Source organism: Parus major, chromosome 1 (assembly GCF_001522545.3).
Source record: "Parus major isolate Abel chromosome 1, Parus_major1.1, whole genome shotgun sequence".
Taxonomy (NCBI): domain Eukaryota; kingdom Metazoa; phylum Chordata; class Aves; order Passeriformes; family Paridae; genus Parus; species Parus major.
Window position 1 is genome coordinate 48,155,894 of NC_031768.1, and position 19,489 is coordinate 48,175,382.

The 19,489-nt window shown below is 36.4% G+C and overlaps 1 long non-coding RNA gene across 3 annotated transcripts; it reads right to left on the bottom strand.

Annotated features, from left to right (window-relative positions):
* LOC117244402 lies at nt 1-19,476 on the bottom strand. Of its 3 annotated transcripts, XR_004497399.1 has the most exons (4): nt 18,591-19,476; nt 12,587-12,747; nt 973-1,083; nt 1-28 (listed from the first exon to the last, which is right to left on the bottom strand). It is a non-coding gene; the product is annotated as an uncharacterized LOC117244402 (long non-coding RNA). The 3 variants fall into 3 exon arrangements; XR_004497398.1 differs by having other exon boundaries at nt 7-1,083; XR_004497397.1 differs by lacking the exons at nt 1-28; nt 973-1,083 and having other exon boundaries at nt 12,586-12,747.
* Between the last annotated feature and the right edge of the window lie 13 nt (nt 19,477-19,489).

The following is a 19,489-nucleotide window of genomic DNA, read 5'->3' on the forward strand; positions in this document are numbered from 1 at the left end:
TTCTTCCTTTATATGAAGTCATTTTCAGCTGTAGATGTAGAGAGGGAAAATTCAGCAGCAGAAACACCAATCTCAATAGCCGCTGAGATGACAATTTGCACATCCCTTTTCCTGTATAGCACAAAAGAGTCTCTCTGGCTTTGGCAAAGACGAGAAATAATAAAAAAGCCCAGAAACTCTTGTTACACTGCTGCTAAGAACATTTTTGTGGAAAACACACATATCCTAGTTCTTTCTGTGTCACAGTGGTTTTTCATTACTTTGATATGAGATACCAACAGGCCTCATGAAGGAGGTGGAGAGCAGCCGAATTCCCACTTACACAATGGATGCCTCTTCTCTGCTACATTCATCTTTTTTAAAGTTGTTTTCTCCTGAGATCAAAATTAATTATCTGTATCATAAACTGATTTCTTCCCTTTTCTTTTTTTATTTCTGAACAATGACTCACAGTGGAACATGAAAATTTAAGTGATGTTTTCTACCACTTCATTATTCACAGCTATTCTTGGCCTTAATATTTAAAATTGCTAGTAATACTGTTTTCTTTGTTTGTGATGTAACTTTTCTTGGATTAAAAACAAAAATATAACTATTACTGTTTTTGGAAGCCATTCCTGGAAGGGGCTGAAGGCACCAGTCACAGATAAGCAGTAAAAAAATGCATCTTTTTCAGATATAGAAGGGATTCTATTTCTTTGCTCTGTGAGAAAAAGTCAATACGTTATCACCATAGCAATGCTCGCTCTGAGCTTAGCAGTTTCTGGGAGGAAAGGAAATGCAGGCAGTGCTTTTTTGCAGACAAAAATTATTCCAAATGGGTGCCCTAAGAAATATAGCACCCAATGCTTCATCTTTCCCTGTTCCTCATCATGCTAACAAGGGAACAGCAGATTGTTGAAACTTTACAGGGTGCTAAAATTTACTGAAATCTTGTGCATTATTAAAATACATAAATACTACCAATGATACCTTTCTTTCTTCCGTCATATATTTAGTTTCTTCTTTAACACAGAAGGAGAGAAAATATCTCCCAATAAATTCACTGAAGAACCTATTAAGGAATTTTTGTGTTCTTTTGTCCTAGATGGGAAAGACACAAGAATTATTTTAGCAAAGACAGCCATTTTCTTGATTCCACTACTATCCTTCAAAAGAGCAAAGATCTGACACTTTACCTACAAACGAGTTTACATTTTGTGTTCTTGAAACTATAGAAAGGAAAAAGCCTTCTCAAAAGCAGTATTCCTTCATGAAATATTCTCAAAAACACTCACTGCAATCTTTAGATGTTGTGTTTAATTAAAATTCACTAAAGTCTAGGGCATAATGTCCATGTGAATAGCACTGAACTGAAATGCAGTTTATAACAAACACCCCATTCCCATTGTTCATAATTATTTGGGTTATGAAAACACTCTGAAAACATACTCTTTAAACTGCTAATGTTGTGGCATCATCAGTGTTGTCTTTTCTAGGCAACAGACAATTTTCTTCATAACTGTTGTTGGCAAGTACTATAGGATACATATTATTTTCCTAGTCTCATCTATTTTGGAGCCAAGTTACGGAGTTCTGGACACAGTCTACAGATTCATAATTAAGACAAAGGTTGAATAGGCTGTGGCATTATGTAATAATATTATAACATTAATGTAATGACATATTCTGTGACATTATATAGTGACTTTAACTCTTCACTATAGTAGTGAATTTTATGTGAGGAAGCCCAGAGCTTTTGGAACTCTGAGACTGGGAGTTGACTCCCCAAAGTGACTGAGATCCCCCAAAGTTCTCCTCAGATACTACCAAAGTCATTAGACAAAGGGGAAGAAATCAAGAGACTATCACAGCAAGGTAAATGAAACATCGTGGGATTTGAGGTTTAAGCCACATATGCAAAACTCAAAGAATAAATTTTTAGTTAACTAAAGTGTTTCAGTAGGCTTAATATATTCTATGAAAAAATCTGAAAAAAAAATTCCACAAAGTGGCATTTCTCTTGCAAGACGTGCAGTTTCATTTTTCTTTCATTAAAGAAAATACAGAAAATATCCTGTGACTTGAACTGAGGTATTCTGCCATACCAGAGGGTGTCTTACACCTTAGGCTCCAGAATTAAATATCCCTCAGGCTCTTAAGAAAAGGGAAGTTAGAGAAAAAAAGATAGTTTTGAAGACTATCCAAAAATCCAGTCTTTTGGTATATTCTCCCAGGAAGTTTTGGTTTACAGCTCTTTCAGCTAGAGGAGGTAATAGGATATGGGTGTCTCATTTCCTTGGCAACTGTGCTAATCAGTAGGTTATTCTATGAAAGAAAAACGTGAGCCCAGCAGAGTTCTCTACAGAAGAGACTGCTCCTGTTTGCTTTCAAGTAAAAGCTTTCTCAGGTACTCTCCATTGCTCTGTAAGCTTTCAGTCTGCTAAATACAGTTTAGCAAGTGGATAAGATGATAAAGGAAACCATAAAAGGAGCCACAAAATACATATGATGTATTTGGTAACTAACAGAAGAATATTTAACACTGCTGTTACCAGCATTTAAATAAATCTATTTAAACAGTAACTTGGCCCATAATGTTCACCTATGTACAGGGATGGGATGCCCAGGACAATTGGCACTAACCAGCTTGAACCTGCACTGCTTAGTGTGGGCCTCTTGATGAACAGGTATGTGTGATGTGGGGGCAATACAGTGCTCAGTTAGTGACTGAGCTAACATTTAAGCACCACACTCAAGATCACTGTGGCCCTCTTTTATTTCACCATGGATGTACAAGAACACTTATAAGTTACTTACTGATTATGTTTTCTCAAAGTTTTTTAAATCTTATAAAGACTCCAAAAGTATTTAGTGAAGAGTTAATGTTAGAAATGTTTTAAATTTTATTTTAATCCTTTTTTTTTTAAAAAAAAAAATAAAAAATTCTATTTTAAAACCAGCAGTCCTACCTGGAACAAAGTCTGAGCCTTCTGGTTCATAAAAGTGCTTTGCAGTCAAAGGATGACCTTGTAACTGAATACTGCTACTCCAAAGACAGGATCAGTTCAAATGCTCCCACAATGGTGAGCTAATGTACTACAGATGTCATTTTCAACCTTTTCTGCTTTTGGAAGCTTAGCCATTTTCCAGTAGCATAGAGAACAATATAAGTTCACTGGGAAATAATCATCCTGCATTTCTTAATTACCTTGGGGTTTTTATTATTTAGAAGAAATTTACAATCCCTAGAAGTCTGTGTGTCATGGGTTAAAACCCATTATGCTGGACAAACATCTCTACATCTCATTCTGCAGTCCTCTCTATGCAAAATTTGCCTTTTTTCTTCTATTTAAGTGAGAGTTCTTGATGTGGCTTTTCGAATCAGTTGACCTTCTGTTTCCTAATTTTTTAATTTTTCTTTTTTTGTGGAGAAGGTGCTTTCTCACAGCTTGTTTCCAGATGGTGGCTGAATGTCTCTTCTTTCCAAAGCAAGTACTTCCCTAACTCTGTAACAGGAAAGGCAACTAGCAGATGTGTGTACAAACACAGCAAATTAAAATTACACTGAAACTTATATTCACCTAGGCTCATTTCACCTTGAAAACCTTCTGGTTTGCATTTGATTTATTCTCAAGGTAACATAAAAATTTAATTAAATTTATTCTGAAAAGCAACTGAATAAAAAGCCAGTGTGAACTACATTGAACTACCTCATGAAATTTATACCATCATATTTTAGTTTAAAATATAATGCAATTTTTAGCATAACAATCTCTTCCAAGTCATCTTTCAAGAGTAAAAGCTGAGATTTTTCTATGGCTAAGGGATGTCACTTTTGCAAGTACAAACATAGTAGGCATAATAGAACATGAAATCTACTTGACAGCTCTCTCAGGAAACAAAGCAGTAGAGAAGTGTAAAAAATATGACCTGTTAAAAAAAAAATATTGACAACAGTTGTTTATTTGTCTTTCTTGGAGGTACTACCCAGGAATCCGGTCATGAGGAAGATACACTCAGCAGCAGTGAATTAATGAATCCCAAAGGGAAATGGGAAAAGGACAAACTCCAAAGAACCCACCACCCTGAAAACTTGTCCTAAATAAGTTTATCTCCTAATGAAAAAACAAAACTTGTAGAACATTTCTAATGTCCTTTTTATTATAGGACAGACCTCAAAAAGAAAAATATTACAAGCTATTAACTTATAAAGATATTGAAATGTTATTTGACTTCTGGAGTTTAGACCAAATCAGAAGTACAGAGTCAACATCTGACTCCTCACTACTGAAAGAAAAGCTACCTACCATGCTTCAACCCATAATCTTCCCATACCCTCCTGAGTTTAGGTTCAGGTTCTGGACAGAGCTGAGGCTGAACTAAACCACAATGACTGGACTCAAAAGGTGTTACTTTCACAGACATTGACATCAGCCTCCCTGTTGTTTCCCTTTTTTTTTAGGCTCTTATGAAGAAATAGCTATTTGCGTCCAGCTGGCTTCCAGATATCTGGTGTTACTTCTGCCTTCCAATTGGGGCACACAGAATAAGCACATTGCAAAACAACACTATTTTTCGTAGTTTTCTGTTGTCTCTGCTCTTAACATTACATGTAGAGCCCAAAGCACTCCTTGCCCTCTTGTTTGAAATGCCCATATAGTCTAACAGCTCTCTAACTGAATGTGCAGTTGTACACCCAATACTTGGTATGCTTCCCGGAGCCTTCCTAATACAAACTATTACTCTGGTTATTAATGTCCTAATTGCACTAGTAAATTTCAGGAAATGGAGATGTTATTTTGGACAAGAGTTTTACATCAGTAAAAATATTTTACCAATTTTTTTTCTCACTTAATATCTAAACACTCCTTCAGCAAGTATTTTCCCATGGGAACAGCGTCTGATTCACAAATAGATCAGGTACCTTCGCCATTAACCTTCTGGGATAGCGTGCGCTGTTCCCATCTCTGCAGCAACTGCCTATAGGACAAACGCCTTTGGAAAGCTCTATGCAGCTGTGGACAGAAGAAGCTTTACAAAGGTTTCCAAAGCTCTAATGCAGTCTTCCTTCTTTATTACTTTTCTGAAACCATCAAGGTCAGTCAAAGAAGCAACAAGTGTGTAGGTAATATTAATTCTTTTACTAAGAGGTTAGTTGTGTACTTTTCAAATCTTTCAGCAGGATGTCCCTTAAGACATGGAGAGATTTAAAAAGTCCAGAGAAATAGTTTGAACTTTATCCTTGAGCTGAGTTCCACACTGTTTGTCTGGGTTAAAGAGCAACACAGATAATTGCCAAGCCATGAAGGAGTTTGCTTGCAGCAGCTGCATGATGCATGGCTTGCACTGAGCTTCCTGATTCAGCAGGCAGTGTAGACATAGCACATGCATCCACATGACAAAATTCAGCCTTAGGGTCTGTGGGTATATGGAGTGAGAAGTCAGTGGTTCCCTCTTCTTTGTATTCCTGGACAATTGTTGCATAATTTGGGCTGTGGTAAATTTATCAGATTGACATTTTCAGTCCACTAAATGGAAAAGAGGTCTTGAGTAAGCTACTTTTGGACTACTAAATCCCACCATGAGCAGTGCTGAGGTGACTAGTTTCACACAGAGCCTTTCAGTCTCAGAAACTCTATGTTAAACTTGCCTGGGACTAGACAAAGGGATTCCCCACAAAGGACAATAATGAGATCATTAGTACACAATTAGTCTCACTTTTCAGTTTTTAACTGACCCAAATCCATTAAAGCAGTCTGTTCTGTATCTTCATTGACAAATTGCAGTTTTCTCTCAGCTGTGGAGGAACCTGTACAGAATAAGGTTCATAGATCCAGTCACAATATTAAGTCCTCTTATCTCACAGTCTTCCATCATCTTTCAGATAAGAGCTGCAGCAAGAATCACCTGAAGTGTAGTTATCTCAATGCCAGCCACTCAGCCATACTTCAGGTTCCCTATCTCTGACGTATGCTGAGTGATCTGTTGGCTCCAGAGAGTTTCCAGATAATGCTCATGACAGAATTCTGCCATTTCACATCCACTGACTTGAGATCCATCTGGACCATGTTCATTTCAGTGGTCAACAAGAGTGATCCAGTGGCGTCTACAAAGGCACCAAAGGTGCATGTCTCTCACAGGATTTATGTCATACCTGCAGGTCCTCTGTATTGGATATCAAAGACATCCTGAATTCTCTAGGACATCTCAAGTGATGCTCATCAGCTATGTCTGGGCAACAACTCTGCCCTTCTGCCATGAGAACATTCGCTTCTAGCAAAGACTGTCAGTTCTTTCAGTACTTTTGCAACAGAAGGGATTGTGTCCAGTCAGGTCTTGAGACAGTAGCACCTCAGGTTTTCACTTAGAACATTTAAATTAATATCAAAGCTGAAAACATAACAAAATCCTGCTCAATATGTTATGAACAGAATACAGGAGACTATGTGGAGCCAAAAACATTAATGGTATTATAATTTTACTGTTTCCTCTCATACATCTTATGGGGGGCATGGTTAGACAAAGTCATTCTCTCCCCTCCAAATGGAGTAACAGTCACAAAAAATGGTGCTGAGGATTCTTACGTCTCTATATGGGATTACAGAATCCAGACCACAAGACTTTTTAGTGACGTAGATGAATAATTTTATATAAAGTAATATATATGAAAATAGATACATAGAGATATAGATATATAGATACATAGATATAGATGTAGATATAGATATAGATATAGATATAGATATAGATATATAGATGATATAGAGATAGATAGATAGATAGATAGATAGATAGATAGATAGATAGATAGATAGATAGATAGATAGACAGATAGATATAAGGTGTGAGAAGTGGAACCTCTTGTGTGTTTAAGCTGTAATTCTCCATGTATATCACCATGTATACATATCCATGTATATTGGTTTTGAAGAACCAATTCATCATGCAGATTTCCTCATCAGCTCAAACTCTGATAGGAAAGAGAAGTCTTCTTTCACAGGAAATATTCCAGCAAGATGACTTTTGTTGTGATACTAATTGAAAGGCCTCTCTTATCAGACAAAGATTTTATCTTGCTAGTGTTGAAACCAAGCTAAGGTCCTGTAGCTTGAATGACACCATAAAAGTCTACGACTTTTTTGTATCTATTACCAGGCTTGCAATTTATGCCATCATGGCTTCTATTTAAAAACATGGAAGAAAGAAGATTCAGGTACTCTCCACAGTACCTCCAGATGGCCAAGGCTAAACCACCTTGCAGCTGAGTCACCCAATGAAAGCTAAGAGTCAAGACAATTACATTCCCAATACTGGATCTTTGGTCATTTTCCTAAGATTAGTTTGGAAAAATTTGCACTCTAAAATGTTTCAACATACAGGCTGGTTAAACTACTGCTGACTCCCATAGAATGAACTGCAATCTGCAGAGCAGAACGCAGAGATGGGAAAAGCAGAAACACCTCTATTTCTTCCACATAAGTAAAGAAAATAATCAGATGAAGCACAATTTCAAATTCGGCAGCCCTAAGAGTTTTCCATTATTGTTTATCATCATCAGTCTTAAGAGGAGTACCTTAATTAGGATGTCAACTTTCTTTTTTAAACACAATTACTTTTCAGTTTTGCCCAAAGAAGTTGAGTTAATCACGTTTGAAACGATATTTCTTTGGTTAGTTTTATGAGACTGACTGGCTACTCTCTCTTTAATTTGCTAGTATTCTTAATGAATTTGATGAAGTGCATTTTACTGATATGTTTCTCTGTCTGTTCTTAATCATTATTTCTTATGGTGTGTCCTTGATTCTTGTTATTGCCTGATAAATTGCAAGGCATGTTTTCATAGTTTCTAAAAAAATTCCTGCGTGTCAGAATTTGTGAGCACTGTCTGTGTATTTGATACATAAGTAAGTCACCCCCTGTTCCCTATGTCTTGTAAACAAGAAGGGGAAAGAGATGAAGGTTTAGTCTCCACCTGATATGAGGCTGGAATGCAGTTTGTAGCTGGACCCAGACATCGCGATGTTAGATTATCTGCTATTAGCTACACTCATTTAAACTGAATTTGTATTAGCTTTTATTTCCAAGTCACCATAAATAAGTTACTAATATAACTTAACTTCAAACTTGGCTGCTTTCAAATACAAAGCACTAAGCATCCAAGACATTGCAACTTCATAAAGACATAGCATTCATTTTCTTACTAGACATTGAGTAAGATTTTTAAATAACAACTAGTGCCCTTCTGGCTATAGAACTTTTATTTATCAGCATGCCCATAATTCAATTATTTTTATTCAAATAAAGCAAATTTCTTAAACTTAAATTTTCACTCATTTCACTTCTGAAAATCCAGATAGCCTTGGCAGCTTCATCATAAATTTTATACAGAAAAGCTGCTAATTAAAAAAAATAATTCAGAGATATTCAAGAGATATTCCTACATTGTTCTTTAATATCAGGGAAAAACTGACTCCATGAGAGGCCTCACCTTATCTCTGCATGTATCTAAAACATGCATGGGACTAGATGACCAAGGCTCCTATAAACATGAAAACCAAGGTTTGTATTCAGACAACAATAAACTAAATACCAGACTTTCTATTTTTCTCAGAACATAGCAGAAATAAAACTCTGGAAATTCATGAGGTAAAAAAGATCAAGCAAAACCAAAATTATAAATTTTAGAAACAAAGAAAATGCATTGCAGAACTTCCTAAAACTGGGACAAACTAAGGGATCAGCTGACACAGTACCTTAAAGCACCAGTCAAAGCAGTTCCTATACAAACAAACAAACACACAAAAATAAACAACAAACAAAACAAACAGAAACAACAACAAAAACACTGAGAACTACAAACCAAAACAGTGGCAACAACAAAATAAACCAAACCAAAACTCAAACCAGACATTGTTTAAGTGCAATGGAAAAATTAACTAGATAAGCTGCAGCCAGAAGCATTCCAACAATAAAAGTCTTAGGACAACAGTGGGATATAGCTTTAGCTAAAGGGCACTTTCCACTTGGTGTGGAAAACAAAATGACAGTAGCTGACTGGCAAAACTCCTGAACTCTGAAAAGCCATTGTTGAGGTCAAGAAGATTTGTAAGGCTTGCTATACTTTTCTTGGTAAAATAGGATAAGAGTTTAGGGGCTAAAGAGGTTGAATGTATTTTGAATTTGCTTGCTCTTACAACAGGACAGATCTACAGTGAAAGGTAAACTGCATTCAATGTTCACCTGTAATCAAAGTAAATGGCCTTCTAACATGTTTTAGAAAGACTTGCACCATAAGCCACATCTGCTTTCTTATTTTGCTGCTTTGCATTGCATCAAGATGAGTAAAAGAACTGGAAAACACATCATAACTGCCTGATTAAGAGATGTCTGAAGGTTTTATCTGCTATTTATCTGTTTCAAGCTCTAATTAAAACATGATGAGCACATCTGGAGGGGAATTCTTCCACCATAAAAACAAGCAGGATGAAGTGCTATTTGGAGATATTTCTTCTTTTCATTTACAATGGAAAGAGCTTGTCTAGTGTAGGCAGCACAGCTAATACACACACAGGTGATTAAAATCAGGGAATCATACATGAAGGATATTAACTATTTGTGATAGACTGAGATATGTACTTTGTTTTAAGTACATATCTGATTTTAAGCCAGATTGGTCTGAGATGCCTAACCTTTGGATGACTCTTATTAAGTAAAGTAAGTCTTCCCTTTTTATGGTAAGCATGACTACTCTAAAGAAGGGGTTATAGGTCATGATTCCAAGATGTGACTGTTGTGAGCAAAAAATAATTGAAGCTGTCATCAAAATGTAACTAACTAAATCTATATTACATTTTGTTGCTTTAAAATCATTATTCCAATGGCTGTTTAGAATGGAATGAGGTGTTAAGAAAGGTTGTTAGGTTGCCCTAAATTCCACAGTTAGACATGGTGCTTCTAGATTATTTCTGCAAGCAGTCCTACTCTTACAACACCTGCAAAGTGGCTCTGGAAGAAAGAGGTGGGGACACTACACCTCCATGTGATTACTTATTTTGTATGTTGCTCCAAATGCCTGTACCTATACGCATTGATACAAATATAGAATTCACAAAGCTGATGATTCATTTCTGGGTAAAGCCTCACTGAATATCATTCTTGTACTTCTGTTCCTTGGGTGTTTTTATTTTTTTTTTTTTAGTTAGTAAATGTGTTATACCAGGTTTAAAAAAGGAGACAATTCAAATTTCAAAATTAAACAAATCAGCTAAGATACCTGCTTTATAAGTACTCAGTAGTCAGTCAATCATAGAATAAGAAGTTCTAATATTCATTCTAGGTTTGTGCTCTGTAGACTATAAAAATTAAGATGTGGAAACAGATACAGATGTGATCCAAAGAGCAAAGTCTCTTGGAAAGCACAGCTGCTCCTTTCCTAATGTCTAATGATTTCTATATGACAGAATATTAGCCTGGCATTAAATTTATATAACAAGAATGCAATTTGGTGTACATTCTTTCCAAAAAATATTTGATTCCTACTGCACCATCACAACAAGCATTATAATGTAGTTTACAGTGTTGCTACTTTGAAAGTTGTGATTTTTAAAACCTTAAATTATGTGACCTCATAGAGGCCCATGTCAATGCTTGCTGATGAATCTCTTATTTCTAAATACTTCTCTAATGTCTTCATGAAACATAAAAAATATAAACATGAATAGTGGGTTTGATATATTGCTAAGTAAACAACATTATAAGAACCTGCATTTCTTCACTGGCTCTTGGGGCATGGACAGTGGATAGGATCAGGTGTAATCCTTGTTCCAGCTACGCACCTTTGTATTGCAGCCTGAAAGAGTGTTTCTATCCAAACTTTTTTATGGCAATTTAAATTCATTTAGGAGTACTTCTACTCAGTGAAATGACAGGAGGAATAGGTGTAACTCAAAAACATGATGTAAAAAGTCAGAATCCCTTCTCCTTTTTCTCACTTCTCCATTCTGTAATCAAGGATTACATTTAGTCTTTTTTGATAACACTGTGCTTTGATGTTACAGACTTAGGAAATTAGTCCCCTTCACTCTGAGAAACGGTAGCACACAGCTGTGAATGTGCTAAGGTATATGATTCCCAGCTTAAGGCAGTTTGGTCTCAAAGGCAGTCCAAGCTCAGAGAGAACCATGTTATTGGGGGTGAGAAGATGAAGGAAAGGAAGGTGAGAGATGGTGTGTGAACTAACTGAAGGCTAGCAGGATTTTGTCTGCTTGGCAACTGAAAGAACTAAGTAGCACTTTTTTTGAGTTTGTAAAATAAAGCCTGTCTGTTAATAGCAGTAGTGGTACAGAGATGGAAGCTGTTGCAGCTATGCTACTTTTGTGGTCTTGTTTCTCTAAAAAAATTTAAAAATTAAAAAAAATATAAAAGAGGTAATTATTGTTTTCCTTGATGTTGATATTAAAAAGCATGTGCTACCTGTGAATATTAAGTAACTTGATTGTAAAAATTAAAACATTATATAGCTTTGTGCCATGTTTTTTGTGGGGTTTTTTGATATTTGTTTTTTCTTGTTCAAGACTAATCTTTTAAGTACTCTGTAGTGTAGAAGGAACTGGAAACTGTTTAGTTGCAAAAGAAGAGGGTAGAAGTAAATTCAGTTGTTATGGATAAGGGACATATACATCTCAAAAAATACTTGTTCATCTTCTAATCAATAACCTATTTATTTTTTGTTCTATATGGTGTTGATGGTTGAGTTGGAATATTGTGTAGTACTAACCTAGAAACCTATACCTGTATTTCTGTCAAAGACAGAAGGAAGATTTACATAATGAGACCTACTTTTATGTAAGAGCATAACTAAAGCTATTTCATCTTTGACTGTCTAGAACTGCAGTCCTTTCTGTTACCTAAGGAGTGACATTAAAATAATTACAGAGTAATTATTGTTGTCATTTTGTTGGTACCTCATAACACCGCAAACTTTGTACTCTAGTTCTCTTCTTTTAAAAGACCTCTAAGTACCAGCACAGTTCTAGGGAGATAAAAAAAAAAAAAGAAAACAAAAAGAAAACAAAAAAGAAAAAACTTTGAATTTGGAGTCACAGGTTTTATACTTCTTGATGTGGCTCGCCTCTGTGATCAGTTCATTTAAAAAAAAAAAAAAGTTCTGTGGATTTTCTTAGCACCTATCTTAACTGTTAATGAACAATTACACTGGCTGCTTCAGGGTAATGCAAGTACTTCAAGAAAACAACTTCCTGTAAGTGGGTCAGTGACATTTGAATAAGTGGGAAATGTTGATGGATGAAGACATTTTTCTGGGTGTATGTATATGTTATGGCTTAAACCCAGCTGGCGACTAAGTACCACATAGCCACTTGCTCATTTCCCTGCCCTGCCCTGCTAGGGAGGAGAAACAGGAAAAAACAGTAAAACTCATGCACTGAGATAAGAAGTGTTTAATAACTGAAACAATTTAAAACATAATAATAATAACAGTAATAATAATTGTAATAGCAACAACAACAACAATAATAGTAATGAAAAGGAGACAGAGAGCAATAAATCCCAAGAAAAACAAGTGATACGCAGTACAATTGCTCACCATCTGCTGACTGATGGCCAGCCCATCCTTGAGCAGTGATCAGCAGCTCCAGGCCAGTTCCCCCAGTTCATACACTGAGCATGCTGTTCTGAGTATGGAATATCCCCTTGGACAGTTTCGGTCAGCTGTCCTGACTATGCTCCTCCCAGCTTCTTGTGCACCTGCTCGTCAGCAAAACATGAGACACTGAAAGGTCCTTGACTTTGGGTAAACACCACTCAGCAACTCAGACAATAGTGTGCTATCAACATTATTCTCATACTGAATTCAAACCAGCACTGTACCAGCTACCAAGAAGACAATTAACTCTATTGCAGCCAGCTGAAACCAGGACGGTGTGCCACTGTACTCTGGTGTGGCTTACTTTTTCTTGTTTGTCATAACTCTGGTTACTGTAGTACCATTTATTCCTTGGGACTTTTATCCATTTGCAGGAATTTTAGTTTTTCCTTTGATGTGTTACCCCTCTTTTGGTAAATTTCTTCATTTTTCTATCTTTAGGTGGAAATGAGAGCAGAAGGGAGAGCAACGAGTGAGGAAGCCATTTGAGTGAGATCCATTCCTAGTGTTACCAGGTCAGTCACAAATGTCTGGGTCAAAGACCCAATTCTCAATGTTACTAAAGCACGTTACTAAATTGTATGATAAACTTCAGTACATCAAAATCCATACCTTCAGATGCAGAGTCTTGCATGGGAAACAGTAGAGATGCAGACTCTCCCACAAATAATGGCCAAATATGCTTTGCCCAAGTGCTTTGAAAATCTAAAAACCTTAAAATGTAAGTAGAATAATAAACTGCATGTTGGGTGCTTGCCTCTTGGTCTAAATGTCTAACATATGCTTCTAGAAATATTGGGATCAGTGCTTGTTCTCAGGACCAGTTGAAATGGAAAGTTCCTTTTGGCTGCCTTACTGATGCATATTTGTAAGAAAATTACATGTTAAGTGACTAATGTAGTAGTCCTTAGCAATTATAAGATTACAGGAAAAAGGAATCCTACAGGGAATAGTGTGACTCGTGCAGCAACAGGTATATGCATATACCTCAGAGTTCATTAAATCCAATGTGATGATTCATGTGTAGAAAGTTTCTGGTGTTTGAACTTAAGAGCTGAGAAAGTTCACTGAATAATTTTTAATTTATTAAATTATTATTAATTAAACTGAACCCCTGGACTCTGCATTTAATAAGCAACACAAAGCCTGAAAGGTGTAATTTACAGTTGTTCAAGAAAACTGTTTTAAGTGATTTACAGTTACTAAAAATATGTCCATGGATAACTGAAACAAGTTTTAGGCAGTTGCATCCTAGACTGCTTTTTTTTTTCCCTGTGATCACAGCACCATCTCTTCAGTTTCTTAGCTAGACTTCCAAAGATTTCACTGACAACACGATTGTTCTAAATATACCCCTGGCATTCTGCTCTGAGTCTAGAATTTGAATTTAAAATTGACCTGCTTTATCTATTTGAGAAGTCTCAATAAGATGATTCCTGCCTTGTGTGGAAATAAGGAAATGGAAAAAAATGGAAATATAAACTGATCCCATTTTTAGTTTGAGGATACCCAAGCTTATTGCCTGCAGATGAACATGTTTGAACTGCTAGGGATTTTTTTTTTCCTGACAAGCTAATTTATTTTTCAATAGAGTTCAGCTGTTCCCTGCCTTGTAAAGGATGAAGGATTTATTGTTTCTCATGTACATTGCATCATTTCTGGTAGAAGGCTGGTCTTGATCACCTAAGTGGATTTTTCCAGCCCTGTGTTTCTATGGTAGGACTATTCAATGGCATTACATCCAAGTCTTTGTTTCTTCATCCTGTGTGACAAACCAGTGAACATTATTCCATATGTTATATTGAAGAGGACTTGAAATTTCCAAGTTTCAGGCCAGTTTCAGCCCAGGGTCCAGTTTCAAAGCTTTCTGACATACACAGATTTGAATGTCAAACTATACTAGATCTTTCTTTTAACCTATATAATATTTTCAAAGCAGTAACATATTATAAAACACTGCTAATGAGTATTTGTGTGGGTTTTTAATACTTTTTTGTTTGTTTTTTGACTTTTTGCTACTTCATTCACACACTTCAGTACTGTTGGCTAAAATGTTCTGCATAAATTTTCTTGCTTTTCAGGGTGATTAAAAATTATGTCCTGGTAATATTTCATCAGTTGTGTTTTACTTCATGTAGTGCATAGATGGTTTAGACATTTATAGACATACACACACACACACACACACACATATATATCCTATACTATATTACATATATTTTAATAATATTATATAATAGTATATATTATATAGTATAGTATACATTACATAAATGTAAAATATTTATTTAAATATTTTAAAATTATTTAAAATTTTAAATATATATATTATATATATATTTAATATATATATCATCTGAATTTCTGTGTAATGGGAAGTTTGGTGGAATAATAATAATAATTACTGAAATTTTGAAAGGAAAAATTTACCATTAATATTCTCTTTTACTTCAACCTGTACCTATTTTTTATTTAGTTTAATGCCAATTATATTACCATGGCAGATATAAGTTGTTGGGTTTTCTTTGTTGATCTCTCCACCTAAAGGAAGTAATTAACTGAAGAGCTTATATATTTGTTAGCATTACACTGTAATGTTTTACTTTGCACGATTTTTTGTGCATACTAAATAAACTTTAAAGAAAGCATTAAAAGGAAAAGACAACAGGGTTTTTTCTAAGGTGGAATTAAAGTCTAAGCATTAGCACAATAAATAGTATAAAGACAAAATTGGGTTGATAGATGCATAGAGGTGCCTTTTGATTATCAAACTCTGGTATTTGTGACAGCTGGCATAAAAATGAAGTGGGTTTTGTTTGTTTGATTGCTTTCCTTTAGCATGTCTCTACAATTTAGAATGGAAAAGCTTGACTTCATAAAAGGTCCATGACAAAGCAAATAAATTTGGTGAGTTGCATTTTTAAAATTATTTTTATTTTTTAAATATGTGACGTTTTCCTTCATTTGTCCTGTATACCAAAACTAAGCTTGGGTAAGCATAAGTAAGTGCCACTATTTGACCTGGAAAACAATTGGATTGGGAGGAATAAGCACCTTCATTGTGGCATGGAGAAGAAAGCCTTGTCTCCAGTATGGAGGCAGTAGAGTGCTTGTCCTGTGTTTTCTATCATTAAAGAGCTCTTTATAATAGAAAAGCACAGGACAAGAATTATGCTGTGAAGTTTTGTGGGTTTGGTGCTTGTATCTGTGTGTGTTCCCAAAAATAATGAAGTCTCAAAATAAATGCTGACAACTTAAATAATGATAGATTTCCATTACAGAGTAATAATCCCAAAATAGATGCCAGCTTTTCTGGAATTATGTGGTGAAAAATGGTCCTTTTAACTAATCATGTTAACAGCCTCACATCTTGACAGTGACATAAGCTTAATGACCAAAAGATTTCTTTATTTTTTTTTTTTCTGCTATTACTGATTTTAGTCTCATTTCTGGAGCAAATGTGTGGGTAAGAGCTAGTTGCTTCAGGCAAACAAAGAACTTTAACTGCAAGTTTTACTGCAGAGGTACTGAATTCTATGGTTTATAACTTCCTAGCTTCAATGTGATATGTAAACTGTCTAGTTTACAAATTTTAAAGTTGCCTTACTCTAGATTCACTGCTTGATTGTGAAAAAATTACTGTGTTGGTTTGTACAATATTTTGTAAGCTTTAAAAAAAAAAGCCTGGAAATATAATGGAATAGTATAAGGGTTAGGTTATGAAATCCTGGAACTTTCTACTTTACATTCTGTCACACAGGATACGGGAATTACCTGGTGGAAATTCTAGTTCTGCTGTGTTGAAACTCATGTTTATGCAGTGCTGAACCGTGTGAGCTATGACAGTGCATAAGATGGACTGCCAGACCCTGATTCTGGATGACATGTGAACAATTTGTTCTGCTAAAACTTATTTATAAAGGTGTCAAGCGAATGAACACAACTGCTGTAAGCCCCACCTTAAAGTAAAAGGGAGAGGCCGATGGACAAAACACTTCTTTCTGTGTCAGCGGGAAGATGTTTGCAAACAGGAAAAGAGCTGAGTGCTGTCAGAAGTAAGACATATTCTGCACAAAGTAGGTTTGCTCAGTTGACTGAGTTTGTTCTGATGGTATAATGAATCCATCTTTCAAACACGTACTGCTAGACCTCTGCAGCCACAGAAAGCAAAGGGCTAATCTGGTGCAAAAAGTCTCAAAAACAACATTATCCCTTAAAAAAAAAAATAAAAAAAAAAAGAGAGAGGAGAGAAATAAATAACAAAACAAAACACCACCAACTAACAAAGAAGGAAATAGGTTAGAACTGGTCATGATTTTATCCCAGAACTGCAGAATCACCTTCATGCTAACTACAGGAGTATAGTCAATATCAGATCTAGCATAACGTTGTACCAGATGAAATGCGTACTGCTGAATGTTCTCACACGGCATAGTAGTGATATTGCTGCTCAGAATCAGTGTCATAATATGAAACAAGAGTATCACAGTCCAAATAAATAAACAAATAAATAAAGGAAAAAGAAAAGGCGGCTTCCTTGGAGGACAAAGAAGTGAAAATATGGGTGTGAATGAGGACTAAACACCCAGCTCCCACTTGGTGCCACTAGTAGTCTCACAACTTGAACACTTGTTTGTATCCTCAGTGAAGAGAGCTTGGAGGTGGACTAGAAGTTACAGTGTTATCCTGACCTGGCAAATCCCAGTTACCTCCTCAACTCCACCACTCATCACAGACTGAAGCTTATGGAAGTTGGACTCTGCACTCTGGACACTTTACAAGATTCACCCAAACTGTGAAAAACACTTAACATAAAAACAGATGTGGAGTAGAAGTTGCAGCTTGCAAATAATGCTCACCCCATTGTGTGTGACTCTGTTGTACAGACAACACAAGCCCAGACAAATTCTAGATTTTGCAGCAATATGCAAGAATTGCAATAAATTGCATCACTTTCATAGAAGTTTGCCAGCACTTACTGCCCATGCAGTGAGATAGATACAGTGGCAGCAGCACAGAACAATTTTGAGATGAGACAGACAATGTTATACCAGAACACAACCCTTTTGTCAGGCAGTGTGCATTTGGTGAAGGAAAAATTCCTATTTGGATATAAAGTAACAGCTTACAAGAAAACAAAAATATGAGCTAAAAGGGGGTGGATTTGCTGGTTTTGCTTTTTTCGTGTTTGTTTTTTCTTTGTTTGTTTATTTGGGGTGCATTTGTTTTCTTTTTTCTTTTTTGTTTATTTGCCTGTAGGAATGATTCTAGGTAATTCCTAGAAGAGGAGCTAGAAAGACTTTCTCTGATTCTCATAGGGAATGTGCTTTGGTGGTGGTTAACGCCAGAAGACATGGAACTTGTTTTCTCATGGCTCCTTTTAATCACTGATGGCTTATTATTTTCTTTTTTTTTCCTCCCACCTACTACAGTATAAGGATTATAATCAAAACCTTTTTATGTAGTTAATGCTTTAAATATTTCTGGAACGGCCTCTAGTTGCCTCTAAAAGAAAGTAGCTTTTTCTGCAGTGGTGACACTACTCTGGCTGTCTTTCTGCTACCTAAACAGTTACCTTTGTGAATTAACTGGTTTCAAATTCTCCAGCTCTCAGATAAAAAAAAAAAAAAAAAAAAAAAGTACCTGAAATTTAGTTTGGAAGATTAAACACTGGTGGGCAACACACAAGCTTAAGGAAGATGGCAATTGCATAGTTCTCTTATATTTGCTTTTATTTGATCTCAGGCACATGGTACAATTCTGGTTGTCCTGAGCAGGTCAAGAGGCTTGATGATCCTTGTGGGTCACATCTGTGATTCTATGATTATGCAGAAATTGTTTGCAAAAATATTTATCTGTAGTTACAAGCAGGGGAATTCCAGGCTTTGTTTAGGGCCTTTTTTGGAATGTAGAATTAAAAATAAGAAAATATAACAGCACATACCTTCTTTGGATGACAGCTTTCTGCAGACTGTGATCCAAATCACGTTTGGTATGAAGGCTTTTTAAATTTATTTTTTTATTATTGTTACACATATTCTGGCCTATACACTTGGAAGTTTTCAGTTGTATAAAGTGGTAGAAAGTGTGGCAAAACTGCAGGGCTACAACTACAACAGATAAAAAGCAAAAATGTAAGTGACCTGAAGATAAGAGAGTGCCTGCTGCCATGCCTCCCTTATCCTCTACATGCAGGTAAATTGTTCTGGAGATAGTGAAGGCAACTTAAGGCAAATTTTGCCTAGTGTGGCAACTCAATTTAGTGGATTCTGCCTCAAGTCAGGGAGGGTATTGCTCCTGGGAAAAGATCCTTCCAAGGTAGCACTAGATAGCACAGAAACAAGGTGTGAGGCATTGGACACCTCAATAAAATATGATGGACACTCTCTACAAATACCTGAAAGGAGGTTGGAATCAGGTGGCGTTCAGCCTCTTCTCCTGGGTAGGTACAGAACAACAGTCTTAAGTCTTAAAATTGCGCCATCAGGGGTTTAGATTGGACATTAGGGGGATTTGTTCACAGAAAGGGTGAGTAGACATTGGTCTGGACTGCCCGGAGACGTGGTGGAGTTACCGTCGCTGGAGGTGCGCAGGGAAAGACCGGACATGGCAACTAATGCCGTGGTGTAATTGACAAGGTGATGGTTCGGTCACAGGTTGGACTCGAAGGTGTCTGAGGTCTTTTCCAACCCAACTGAACCTGTGATACGCACTCTCAGCAGGGCGCAGAAGCAGCTCCGAGCGAACACCCGCCTCCTGGGCCGTGCTGTCGGGTGTGTCAGGCTGTCCCCTCAGCCACCCGCGGAGCTCCGGCCGCGCGCAGCAGGTGCTCCGGCCCGCCTA